Consider the following 14,442-nt stretch of genomic DNA (forward strand, 5'->3'; position numbering starts at 1 on the left):
GTCTCTCCTCTCACCAGACCAGACTAGTATAGATGTCTCTCCTCTCACCAGACCAGACTATTATAGATGTCTCTCCTCTCACCAGACCAGACTATTATAGATGTCTCTCCTCTCACCAGACCAGACTAGACTATTATAGATGTCTCTCCTCTCACCAGACCAGACTATTATAGATGTCTCTCCGCTCACCAGACTATTATAGATGTCTCTCCTCTCACCAGACCAGACTAGTATAGATGTCTCTCCTCTCACCAGACTAGTATAGTTGTCTCTCCTCTCACCAGACCAGACTAGTATAGATGTCTCTCCTCTCACCAGACCAGACTATTATAGATGTCTCTCCTCTCACCAGACCAGACTATTATAGATGTCTCTCCTCTCCTCTCATCAGACCAGACTAGTATAGATGTCTCTCCTCTCACCAGACCAGACTATTATAGATGTCTCTCTCACCAGACCAGACTATTATAGATGTCTCTCCTCTCACCAGACCAGACTATTATAGATGTCTCTCCTCTCATCAGACCAGACTAGTATAGATGTCTCTCCTCTCACCAGACCAGACTATTATAGATGTCTCTCCTCTCACCAGACCAGACTATTATAGATGTCTCTCCTCTCACCAGACCAGACTAGTATAGATGTCTCTCCTCTCACCAGACCAGACTAGTATAGATGTCTCTCCTCTCACCAGACCAGACTATTATAGATGTCTCTCCTCTCACCAGACCAGACTATTATAGATGTCTCTCCTCTCCTCTCATCAGACCAGACTAGTATAGATGTCTCTCCTCTCACCAGACCAGACTATTATAGATGTCTCTCCTCTCACCAGACCAGACTATTATAGATGTCTCTCCTCTCATCAGACCAGACTAGTATAGATGTCTCTCCTCTCACCAGACCAGACTATTATAGATGTCTCTCCTCTCACCAGACCAGACTATTATAGATGTCTCTCCTCTCACCAGACCAGACTATTATAGATGTCTCTCCTCTCACCAGACCAGACTAGTATAGATGTCTCTCCTCTCACCAGACCAGACTAGTATAGATGTCTCTCTCACCAGACCAGACTATTATAGATGTCTCTCCTCTCACCAGACCAGACTAGTATAGATGTCTCTCCTCTCACCAGACCAGACTATTATAGATGTCTCTCCTCTCACCAGACCAGACTAGTATAGATGTGTCTCCTCTCACCAGACCAGACTAGTATAGATGTCTCTCTCACCAGACCAGACTATTATAGATGTCTCTCCTCTCACCAGACCAGACTAGTATAGATGTCTCTCTCACCAGACCAGACTATTATAGATGTCTCTCTCACCAGACCAGACTATTATAGATGTCTCTCCTCTCACCAGACCAGACTAGTATAGATGTCTCTCCTCTCACCAGACCAGACTATTATAGATGTCTCTCCTCTCCTCTCACCAGACCAGACTATTATAGATGTCTCTCCTCTCACCAGACCAGACTATTATAGATGTCTCTCTCACCAGACCAGACTATTATAGATGTCTCTCCTCTCACCAGACCAGACTATTATAGATGTCTCTCCTCTCACCAGACCAGACTATTATAGATGTCTCTCCTCTCACCAGACCAGACTAGTATAGATGTCTCTCCTCTCACCAGACCAGACTATTATAGATGTCAGGGGGATATTAATCCATGTAGGAGATGGGGACAGATGTATTTATTAGTTCAGTCTGTATACGGTATGTGTTATCATCTTTACTTTGTTCAGTGTCCCCAGCTGGGCCAACCCTGGTTAGCATTGGTACCAGACTATTATAGATTTATCTCCTCTCACCAGACCAGACTATTATAGATGTCTCTCCTCTCACCAGACCAGACTATTATAGATGTCTCTCCTCTCACCAGACCAGACTATTATAGATGTCTCTCCTCTCACCAGACCAGACTATTATAGATGTCTCTCCTCTCACCAGACCAGACTATTATAGATGTCTCTCCTCTCACCAGACCAGACTAGTATAGATGTCTCTCCTCTCACCAGACCAGACTATTATAGATGTCAGGGGGATATTAATCCATGTAGGAGATGGGGACAGATGAATTTATTAGTTCAGTCTGTATACAGTATGTGTTATCATCTTTACTTTGTTCAGTGTCCCCAGCTGGGCCAACCCTGGTTAGCATTGGTACCAGACTATTATAGATGTCTCTCCTCTCACCAGACCAGACTATTATAGATGTCTCTCCTCTCATCAGACCAGACTATTATAGATGTCTCTCCTCTCACCAGACCAGACTAGTATAGATGTCTCTCTCACCAGACCAGACTAGTATAGATGTCTCTCTCACCAGACCAGACTATTATAGATGTCTCTCCTCTCACCAGACTAGTATAGATGTCTCTCCTCTCACCAGACTATTATAGATGTCTCTCCTCTCACCAGACTATTATAGATGTCTCTCCTCTCACCAGACTAGTATAGATGTCTCTCCTCTCACCATACCAGACTATTATAGATGTCTCTCCTCTCACCAGACCAGACTATTATAGATGTCTCTCCTCTCATCAGACCAGACTATTATAGATGTCTCTCCTCTCACCAGACCAGACTATTATAGATGTATGTCCTCTCATCAGACCAGACTATTATAGATGTCTCTCCTCTCACCAGACCAGACTAGTATAGATGTCTCTCCTCTCACCAGACCAGACTATTATAGATGTCTCTCCTCTCACCAGACCAGACTATTATAGATGTCTCTCCTCTCACCAGACCAGACTAGTATAGATGTCTCTCCTCTCACCAGACCAGACTATTATAGATGTCTCTCCTCTCACCAGACCAGACTATTATAGATGTCTCTCCTCTCACCAGACCAGACTATTATAGATGTCTCTCCTCTCACCAGACCAGACTAGTATAGATGTCTCTCCTCTCACCAGACCAGACTATTATAGATGTCTCTCCTCTCACCAGACCAGACTATTATAGATGTCTCTCTCACCAGACCAGACTATTATAGATGTCTCTCCTCTCACCAGACCAGACTATTATAGATGTCTCTCCTCTCACCAGACCAGACTAGTATAGATGTCTCTCCTCTCACCAGACCAGACTATTATAGATGTCTCTCCTCTCACCAGACCAGACTATTATAGATGTCTCTCCTCTCACCAGACCAGACTATTATAGATGTCTCTCCTCTCACCAGACCAGACTAGTATAGATGTCTCTCCTCTCACCAGACCAGACTAGTATAGATGTCTCTCCTCTCACCAGACCAGACTAGTATAGATGTCTCTCTCACCAGACCAGACTATTATAGATGTCTCTCCTCTCACCAGACCAGACTAGTATAGATGTCTCTCCTCTCACCAGACCAGACTATTATAGATGTCTCTCCTCTCACCAGACCAGACTAGTATAGATGTCAGGGGGATATTAATCCATGTAGGAGATGGGGACAGATGTATTTATTAGTTCAGTCTGTATACGGTATGTGTTATCATCTTTACTTTGTTCAGTGTCCCCAGCTGGGCCAACCCTGGTTAGCATTGGTACCAGACTATTATAGATGTCTCTCCTCTCACCAGACCAGACTATTATAGATGTCTCTCCTCTCATCAGACCAGACTATTATAGATGTCTCTCCTCTCACCAGACCAGACTAGTATAGATGTCTCTCTCACCAGACCAGACTAGTATAGATGTCTCTCTCACCAGACCAGACTATTATAGATGTCTCTCCTCTCACCAGACTAGTATAGATGTCTCTCCTCTCACCAGACTATTATAGATGTCTCTCCTCTCACCAGACTATTATAGATGTCTCTCCTCTCACCAGACTAGTATAGATGTCTCTCCTCTCACCATACCAGACTATTATAGATGTCTCTCCTCTCACCAGACCAGACTATTATAGATGTCTCTCCTCTCATCAGACCAGACTATTATAGATGTCTCTCCTCTCACCAGACCAGACTATTATAGATGTATGTCCTCTCATCAGACCAGACTATTATAGATGTCTCTCCTCTCACCAGACCAGACTAGTATAGATGTCTCTCCTCTCACCAGACCAGACTATTATAGATGTCTCTCCTCTCACCAGACCAGACTATTATAGATGTCTCTCCTCTCACCAGACCAGACTAGTATAGATGTCTCTCCTCTCACCAGACCAGACTATTATAGATGTCTCTCCTCTCACCAGACCAGACTATTATAGATGTCTCTCCTCTCACCAGACTATTATAGATGTCTCTCCTCTCACCAGACCAGACTAGTATAGATGTCTCTCCTCTCACCAGACCACCAGACTATTATAGATGTCTCTCCTCTCACCAGACCAGACTAGTATAGATGTCTCTCTCACCAGACCAGACTATTATAGATGTCTCTCCTCTCACCAGACCAGACTAGTATAGATGTCTCTCCTCTCACCAGACCAGACTAGTATAGATGTCTCTCCTCTCACCAGACCAGACTAGTATAGATGTCTCTCCTCTCACCAGACCAGACTAGTATAGATGTCTCTCCTCTCACCAGACCAGACTAGTATAGATGTCTCTCCTCTCACCAGACCAGACTATTATAGATGTCTCTCTCACCAGACCAGACTATTATAGATGTCTCTCCTCTCACCAGACCAGACTATTATAGATGTCTCTCTCACCAGACCAGACTATTATAGATGTCTCTCCTCTCATCAGACCAGACTAGTATAGATGTCTCTCCTCTCATCAGACCAGACTATTATAGATGTCTCTCCTCTCACCAGACCAGACTAGTATAGATGTCTCTCCTCTCACCAGACCAGACTATTATAGATGTCTCTCCTCTCACCAGACTATTATAGATGTCTCTCCTCTCACCAGACTAGTATAGATGTCTCTCCTCTCACCAGACCAGACTATTATAGATGTCTCTCCTCTCACCAGACCAGACTATTATAGATGTCTCTCCTCTCACCAGACCAGATTAGTATAGATGTCTCTCCTCTCACCAGACCAGACTATTATAGATGTCTCTCCTCTCACCAGACCAGACTATTATAGATGTCTCTCCTCTCACCAGACTATTATAGATGTCTCTCCTCTCACCAGACCAGACTAGTATAGATGTCTCTCCTCTCACCAGACCACCAGACTATTATAGATGTCTCTCCTCTCACCAGACCAGACTAGTATAGATGTCTCTCTCACCAGACCAGACTATTATAGATGTCTCTCCTCTCACCAGACCAGACTAGTATAGATGTCTCTCCTCTCACCAGACCAGACTAGTATAGATGTCTCTCCTCTCACCAGACCAGACTATTATAGATGTCTCTCCTCTCACCAGACCAGACTATTATAGATGTATGTCCTCTCACCAGACCAGACTATTATAGATGTCTCTCCTCTCACCAGACTAGTATAGATGTCTCTCCTCTCACCAGACCAGACTAGTATAGATGTCTCTCCTCTCACCAGACCAGACTATTATAGATGTCTCTCCTCTCACCAGACCAGACTATTATAGATGTCTCTCCTCTCCTCTCATCAGACCAGACTAGTATAGATGTCTCTCCTCTCACCAGACCAGACTAGTATAGATGTCTCTCCTCTCACCAGACCAGACTAGTATAGATGTCTCTCCTCTCACCAGACCAGACTAGTATAGATGTCTCTCCTCTCACCAGACCAGACTATTATAGATGTCAGGGGGATATTAATCCATGTAGGAGATGGGGACAGATGTATTTATTAGTTCAGTCTGTATACGGTATGTGTTATCTTTACTTTGTTCAGTGTCCCCAGCTGGGCCAACCCTGGTTAGCATTGGTACCAGACTATTATAGATGTCTCTCCTCTCACCAGACCAGACTAGTATAGATGTCTCTCCTCTCACCAGACCAGACTAGTATAGATGTCTCTCCTCTCACCAGACCAGACTATTATAGATGTCAGGGGGATATTAATCCATGTAGGAGATGGGGACAGATGTATTTATTAGTTCAGTCTGTATACGGTATGTGTTATCATCTTTACTTTGTTCAGTGTCCCCAGCTGGGCCAACCCTGGTTAGCATTGGTACCAGACTATTATAGATGTCTCTCCTCTCACCAGACCAGACTATTATAGATGTCTCTCCTCTCATCAGACCAGACTATTATAGATGTCTCTCCTCTCACCAGACCAGACTAGTATAGATGTCTCTCCTCTCACCAGACCAGACTAGTATAGATGTCTCTCCTCTCACCAGACCAGACTATTATAGATGTCAGGGGGATATTAATCCATGTAGGAGATGGGGACAGATGTATTTATTAGTTCAGTCTGTATACGGTATGTGTTATCATCTTTACTTTGTTCAGTGTCCCCAGCTGGGCCAACCCTGGTTAGCATTGGTACCAGACTATTATAGATGTCTCTCCTCTCACCAGACCAGACTATTATAGATGTCTCTCCTCTCATCAGACCAGACTATTATAGATGTCTCTCCTCTCACCAGACCAGACTATTATAGATGTCTCTCCTCTCACCAGACCAGACTATTATAGATGTCTCTCCTCTCACCAGACCAGACTAGTATAGATGTCTCTCCTCTCATCAGACTAGACTAGTATAGATGTCTCTCCTCTCACCAGACTAGTATAGATGTCTCTCCTCTCACCAGACTAGTATAGATGTCTCTCCTCTCACCAGACCAGACTATTATAGATGTCTCTCCTCTCACCAGACCAGACTAGTATAGATGTCTCTCCTCTCACCAGACCAGACTATTATAGATGTCTCTCCTCTCACCAGACCAGACTAGTATAGATGTCTCTCCTCTCATCAGACCAGACTATTATAGATGTCTCTCCTCTCACCAGACCAGACTATTATAGATGTATGTCCTCTCATCAGACCAGACTATTATAGATGTCTCTCCTCTCCTCTCAACAGACCAGACTAGTATAGATGTCTCTCTCACCAGACCAGACTAGTATAGATGTCTCTCTCACCAGACCAGACTAGTATAGATGTCTCTCCTCTCACCAGACCAGACTAGTATAGATGTCTCTCCTCTCACCAGACCAGACTATTATAGATGTATGTCCTCTCATCAGACCAGACTATTATAGATGTCTCTCCTCTCACCAGACCAGACTAGTATAGATGTCTCTCCTCTCACCAGACCAGACTATTATAGATGTCTCTCCTCTCACCAGACCAGACTATTATAGATGTCAGGGGGATATTAATCCATGTAGGAGATGGGGACAGATGTATTTATTAGTTCAGTCTGTATACGGTATGTGTTATCATCTTTACTTTGTTCAGTGTCCCCAGCTGGGCCAACCCTGGTTAGCATTGGTACCAGACTTCTCTTTCTCTCTCCTCTTTTTCTCTTCAAGTCACATAACCGCCAGACATCAAATAGGACTTTTTAATGAGTCTGGGGAATGTTTGAGGCGTCGTGCTGGGAGAGCCCTACAGTGTGCTCCTAACGTCGAGCCCACTGATGGATCTGTTCTAGATAGGAGAGGATAGCCAGCTGTGATGGGACTCCCATTCCTCTATGGTACACCACTACCTGCATACAGACACCCCAAACACCTTTACAAGATCACCATCTTATAGTGAAGACTATGACCCAGGGGAAGTTATATTGAACGCTGTGGCTTCAGTTTGACGTCTTAATACTAGGGAGGTCACTCAACATGTCTCTGGCAGTGTTTTATTGGTCCACACAGGGTAGCAGAAAGGTCAGTATTACTCTCATTGCATTTGATATCACTGTGTGTAGGTGAGCTAAGTGAAACAACAAATTGTGCTTTTTAATTTCTATCAAAATAGGTCTTATTTCTATGACAACTTCGAAACACGCATCAGTGGAATTTTCTCTAGCCATTACACATGCAATATATCAAGACGTCGTTGTTGTCTGGTGGCGTCTTGCTGTCTCTCTCCACTATAATGTTCCTCTCACGTGGAGAACATCCTGTGGTATCAGCCTCGTATACCAGTGTTTGTTCCCTTCAGAGAGTAACGTAACCTCCCATACAGCTCTTCCTCTCCTCCTCTCCTCCTCTCTCCCTCTCCTCCCCTCCTCCTCTCTTCCTCTACTCTTTTCTTTCTCTTCCTCTCCTCCTCTAATCCTCTCTTCCTCTCCTCCTCTAATCCTCTCCTACTCTCTTCCTCTAATCCTCCCCTCCTCTCTTCCTCTCCTCTTCTAATCCTCTCTTCCTCTCCTCCTCTAATCCTCTCTTCCTCTCCTCCTCTAATCCTCTCCTCCTCTAATCCTCTCTTCCTCTCCTCTTCTCTTCCTCTCCTCCTCTAATCCTCTCCTCCTCTAATCCTCTCTTCCTCTCCTCCTCTCTTCCTCTCCTCCTCTAATCCTCTCCTCCTATAATCCTCTCCTCTTCTAATCATTTCTTCCTCCTCCTCTAATCCTCTCCTCCTCTAATCCTCTCCTCCTCTCCTCTAATCCTCTCCTCCTCCTCTTCTTATCCTCTCCTCCTCTAATCCTCTCCTCCTCACCCCTTCTAATCCTCTCCTCCTCTAATCCTGTCTTCCTCTCCTCCTCTAATCCTCTAATCCTGTCTTCCTCTCCTCCTCTAATCATCTAATCCTCTCCTCTAATCCTCTCCTCCTCTAATCCTGTCTTCCTCTCCTCCTCTAGTCCTCTCCTCCTCCTCTTCTAATCCTCTCCTCCTCTCTTCATCTAACCCTCTCCTCCTCACCCCTTCTAATCCTCTCCTCCTCTAATCCTGTCTTCCTCTCCTCCTCTAATCCTCTAATCCTGTCTTCCTCTCCTCCTCTAATCATCTAATCCTCTCCTCTAATCCTCTCTTCCTCTCCTCCTCTCTTCCTCTCCTCCTCTAATCCTCTCCTCCTCTAATCCTCTCCTCCTCTCCTCCTCTCTTCCTCTCCTCCTCTAATCCTTTCCTCCTCTAATCCTCTCTTCCTCTCCTCCTCTCTTCCTCTCCTCCTCTAATCCTCTCCTCCTATAATCCTCTCCTCTTCTAATCATTTCTTCCTCCTCCTCTAATCCTCTCCTCCTCTAATCCTCTCCTCCTCTCCTCTAATCCTCTCCTCCTCCTCTTCTTATCCTCTCCTCCTCTAATCCTCTCCTCCTCACCCCTTCTAATCCTCTCCTCCTCTAATCCTGTCTTCCTCTCCTCCTCTAATCCTCTAATCCTGTCTTCCTCTCCTCCTCTAATCATCTAATCCTCTCCTCTAATCCTCTCCTCCTCTAATCCTGTCTTCCTCTCCTCCTCTAGTCCTCTCCTCCTCCTCTTCTAATCCTCTCCTCCTCTCTTCATCTAACCCTCTCCTCCTCACCCCTTCTAATCCTCTCCTCCTCTAATCCTGTCTTCCTCTCCTCCTCTAATCCTCTAATCCTGTCTTCCTCTCCTCCTCTAATCATCTAATCCTCTCCTCTAATCCTCTCTTCCTCTCCTCCTCTAATCCTCTCTTCCTCTCCTCCTCTCCTCCTCTAATGCTCTCCTCCTCTAATCCTCTCTTCCTCTCCTCTAATCCTGTCCTCCTCTCCTCCTCTAATCCTCACCTCCTCTCCTCATCTAATCCTCTAATCCTCTCCTCCTCTCCTCCTCTAATCCTGTCCTCCTCTCCTCCTCTAATCCTCTCCTCCTCTCCTCATCTAATCCTGTCCTCCTCTCCTCCTCTAATCCTCTCCTCCTCTCCTCTTCTAATCCTCTAATCCTCTCCTCTCCTCTTCTAATCCTCTAATCCTCTCTTCCTCTCCTCTTCTAATCCTCTAATCCTCTCCTCCTCTCCTCCTCTAATCCTGTCCTCCTCTCCTCCTCTAATCCTCTCCTCCTCTCCTCTTCTAATCCTCTAATCCTCTCCTCCTCTCCTCCTCTAATCCTCTCTTCCTCTCCTCCTCTCCTCATCTAATCCTCTAATCCTCTCCTCCTCTCCTCTTCTAATCCTGTCCTCCTCTCCTCCTCTCCTCATCTAATCCTCTAATCCTCTCCTCTCCTCTTCTAATCCTCTAATCCTCTCCTCCTCTCCTCCTCTAATCCTGTCTTCCTCTCCTCCTCTAATCCTGTCCTCCTCTCCTCCTCTAATCCTCTCCTCCTCTCCTCCTCTCCTCCTCTAATCCTCTCCTCCTCTCCTCTTCTAATCCTCTAATCCTCTCCTCCTCTCCTCCTCTAATCCTCTCTTCCTCTCTCCTCCTCTCCTCATCTAATCCTCTAATCCTCTCCTCCTCTCCTCTTCTAATCCTCTCTTCCTCTCCTCCTCTCCTCATCTAATCCTCTAATCCTCTCTTCCTCTCCTCCTCTAATCCTCTCCTCCTCTCCTCCTCTAATCTTGTCCTCCTCTCCTCCTCTAATCCTCTCTTCCTCTCCTCCTCTCCTCATCTAATCCTCTAATCCTCTCCTCCTCTCCTCTTCTAATCCTCTCATCCTCTCTTCCTCTCTTCCTCTACTCTTCTCTTCCGGTTATTACTACATCTTGGCAGCTCCAGACCAGACCAGGACCCCATGAAAGCAGTCATGAAAGCACTAGCATTTATCTGGCTTATTCTACAAAGGAAACCAAAGACTTGGAAGAACTAATCTCCATGTTGACTGAACATCAGCCAGACATTTCAGAACCGTTCTTATGTATATGATGTCGATCTATAGAGACGACTGTTTATGGTCAGTGTGAGTAATACACCTACCGCTAATTCAGTTAAACATTTTTACCAAACAGAGTGTCTGTCCAAAATAGCACCCTATTCCCTATGTAGTGCACTATATAGGAAATAGGGTGCCATTTGGGACGCAAAATAGATTGCGACAAAGTCGTAAACCAGGGGTGTCAAACATGCATTGGGTAAAAATAAAAACAATCTCAATATACTTTAAAATGACTAAAACCAAATGGAATGTTTATACATGATAATGGAGCTACATTCATACAGTATCTTGACTGTGTCCAGATCACTGATAATCACTACATTCATATACAGCATCTTGCCTGTGTCCAGCTCACTGATAATCACTACATTCATATACAGTATCTTGACTGTGTCCAGCTCACTGATAATCACTACATTCATATACAGCATCTTGACTGTGTCCAGCTCACTGATAATCACTACATTCACACAGCATCTTGACTGTGTCCAGCTCACTGATAATCACTACATTCATATACAGCATCTTGACTGTGTCCAGCTCACTGATAATCACTACATTCATATACAGCATCTTGACTGTGTCCAGCTCACTGATAATCACTACATTCATACACAGCATCTTGACTGTGTCCAGCTCACTGATAATCACTACATTCATATACAGCATCTTGACTGTGTCCAGCTCACTGATAATCACTACATTCATACACAGCATCTTGCCTGTGTCCAGCTCACTGATAATCACTACATTCATACAGTATCTTGACTGTGTCCAGCTCACTGATAATCCCTACATTCATACAGCATCTTGACTGTGTCCAGCTCACTGATAATCACTACATTCATATACAGCATCTTGACTGTGTCCAGCTCACTGATAATCACTACATTCATACAGCATCTTGCCTGTGTCCAGCTCACTGATAATCACTACATTCACACAGCATCTTGACTGTGTCCAGCTCACTGATAATCACTACATTCATATACAGCATCTTGACTGTGTCCAGCTCACTGATAATCACTACATTCATATACAGCATCTTGACTGTGTCCAGCTCACTGATAATCACTACATTCATACACAGCATCTTGCCTGTGTCCAGCTCACTGATAATCACTACATTCATACAGCATCTTGCCTGTGTCCAGCTCACTGATAATCACTACATTCATACAGCATCTTGCCTGTGTCCAGCTCACTGATAATCACTGCAATCATACAGTATCTTGACTGTGTCCAGCTCACTGATAATCACTACATTCATATACAGCATCTTGACTGTGTCCAGCTCACTGATAATCACTACATTCATATACAGCATCTTGACTGTGTCCAGCTCACTGATAATCACTACATTCATACAGCATCTTGCCTGTGTCCAGCTCACTGATAATCACTGCAATCATACAGTATCTTGACTGTGTCCAGCTCACTGATAATCACTACATTCATATACAGCATCTTGACTGTGTCCAGCTCACTGATAATCACTACATTCATATACAGCATCTTGACTGTGTCCAGCTCACTGATAATCACTACATTCATACACAGCATCTTGCCTGTGTCCAGCTCACTGATAATCACTACATTCATACAGTATCTTGACTGTGTCCAGCTCACTGATAATCCCTACATTCATACAGCATCTTGACTGTGTCCAGCTCACTGATAATCACTACATTCATATACAGCATCTTGACTGTGTCCAGCTCACTGATAATCACTACATTCATACAGCATCTTGCCTGTGTCCAGCTCACTGATAATCCCTACATTCATACAGCATCATTGAAGATCGAATGCGGCCCCCAGGGCAAAATGAGTTTGACACCCCTGCCGTAAACAATGAGCATGCTTCGGGCTTGGAAGCTTATCTCCCTAGCTAGTCAGGGGAAAGGTATTTGGAGTCGACCTAACGAGAGGAGAGCAGCTGGAAGCTTATCTCCCTAGCTAGTCAGGGGAAAGGTATTTGGAGTCGACCTAGCGAGAGGAGAGCAACTGGAAGCTTATCTCCCTAGCTAGTCAGGGGAAAGGTATTTGGAGTCGACCTAGCGAGAGGAGAGCAGCTGGAAGCTTATCTCCCTAGCTAGTCAGGGGAAAGGTATTTGGAGTCGACCTAGCGAGAGGAGAGCAGCTGGAAGCGTTTACTCCAGTTAGAGCATGTCCGCACCAACTGTGATGTCAGGATTTGTCAGTCAACCAGAGGGAGTGATTGTGAAAACAAAGGCGACCCACTCACACTCTGACTCACAGACAGGTTGATTCCCAAATTGCATCCTATTCCCTATATAGCACAGTAGTGCACTATATAGGGAATAAGGTGCAATTTTGTACAGACACACTGTGTACTTCTGGGTAACACATTACATTTCCATGTTGTGTAATTGGGAAGCTAGGAGGTGAAGAAGCCTCCTGACGTACTAGTTAGTAGAGGGCTAGGTCTCCTGTTATACCCTAAGGCTTTCAGATCATCCTGTTGATTAATCACAGCAATAAAGCCATGTGGGGGAAAGCCCCTGATCAAGCGTGTTTTTTCACCAAGTATTGGAGGGAGATTTGTTAAAATGTTATGAGAACATTAATTATCATATTTAATTGATCTGTCCGGAAACAAAACAATGTACAATGAAATGTATTGTTGTCCAACTGTACGTAGCCTCTAGTCAAGTACATACTAGTGCTTAGCTTTCTTTATTCTCATCCAGGGTAGAGTTTTGTACTCCCTCTCTATTTAAACTTCAGCCTTTAGATATCGATACCTTACCTTTTGCACACCAGATTATGTGCCTCAGAGAGCTACGTAGGATAGAAGGTACCTGAAGAGAGCTACGTAGGATAGAAGCCACCTGAATAGAGCTACGTAGGATAGAAGGCACCTGAAGAGAGCTACGTATGATAGAAGCCACCTGAATAGAGCTACGTAGGATAGAAGGCACCTGAATAGAGCTACGTATGATAGAAGGCACCTGAATAGAGCTACGTATGATAGAAGCCACCTGAAGAGAGCTACGTAGGATAGAAGGCACCTGAAGAGAGCTACGTATGATAGAAGCCACCTGAATAGAGGATAGAAGGCACCTGAATAGAGCTACGTAGGATAGAAGCCACCTGAATAGAGCTACGTAAGATAGAAGGCACCTGAATAGAGCTACGTAGGATAGAAGGCACCTGAATAGAGCTACGTAGGACAGAAGGCACCCGAGTAGAGCTACGTAGGATAGAAGGCACCTGAATAGAGCTACGTAGGACAGAAGGCACCCGAATAGAGCATTGATAGAAGGCATCTGAATAGAGCTACGTAGGATAGAAGGCACCTGACGAGAATCAACAAGTAGTGAAAGCAGCCTCAGGGCTCTGCAGCATATGAGTTAAATGGAATACCAAATGTACATTTTAGTAGATGCTCTTATCCATAGCAACTTACAGTAATGAGTGCATACTTTTTCATACTGGTCCCACATGGGAATCGAACCCACAACCATGACATTGCAAGCACCATGCTCTACCAACTGAGCCACACGGGACCCTATTCCCAATTTTAAAAATGGTTCAATCTTACCCTCCATTAACTGGTAGAACAGAATATGTAGAGGACTGGTTAAATCTCACCCTCCATTAACTGGCAGAACAGAATATGTAGAGGACTGGTTAAATCTCACCCTCCATTAACTGGTAGAATAGAATATGTAGAGGACTGGTTAAATCTCACCCTCCATTAACTGGTAGAACAGAATATGTAGAGGACTGGTTAAATCTCACCCTCCATTAACTGGTAGAACATAATATGTAGAGGACTGGTTAAATCTCACCCTCCATTAACTGGTA

The 14,442-nt window shown here is 44.6% G+C and overlaps 1 non-coding gene across 1 annotated transcript; it reads right to left on the reverse strand.

The window, feature by feature from the left end:
- Positions 1–14,067: 14,067 nt before the first annotated feature.
- trnaa-ugc (transfer RNA alanine (anticodon UGC)) lies at positions 14,068–14,143 on the reverse strand. Its single transcript has one exon. It is a non-coding gene; the product is annotated as a tRNA-Ala (tRNA).
- Between the last annotated feature and the right edge of the window lie 299 nt (positions 14,144–14,442).

The sequence above is a fragment of the Oncorhynchus clarkii genome, unplaced genomic scaffold (genome assembly GCF_045791955.1).
Source record: "Oncorhynchus clarkii lewisi isolate Uvic-CL-2024 unplaced genomic scaffold, UVic_Ocla_1.0 unplaced_contig_11764_pilon_pilon, whole genome shotgun sequence".
NCBI lineage: Eukaryota > Metazoa > Chordata > Actinopteri > Salmoniformes > Salmonidae > Oncorhynchus > Oncorhynchus clarkii.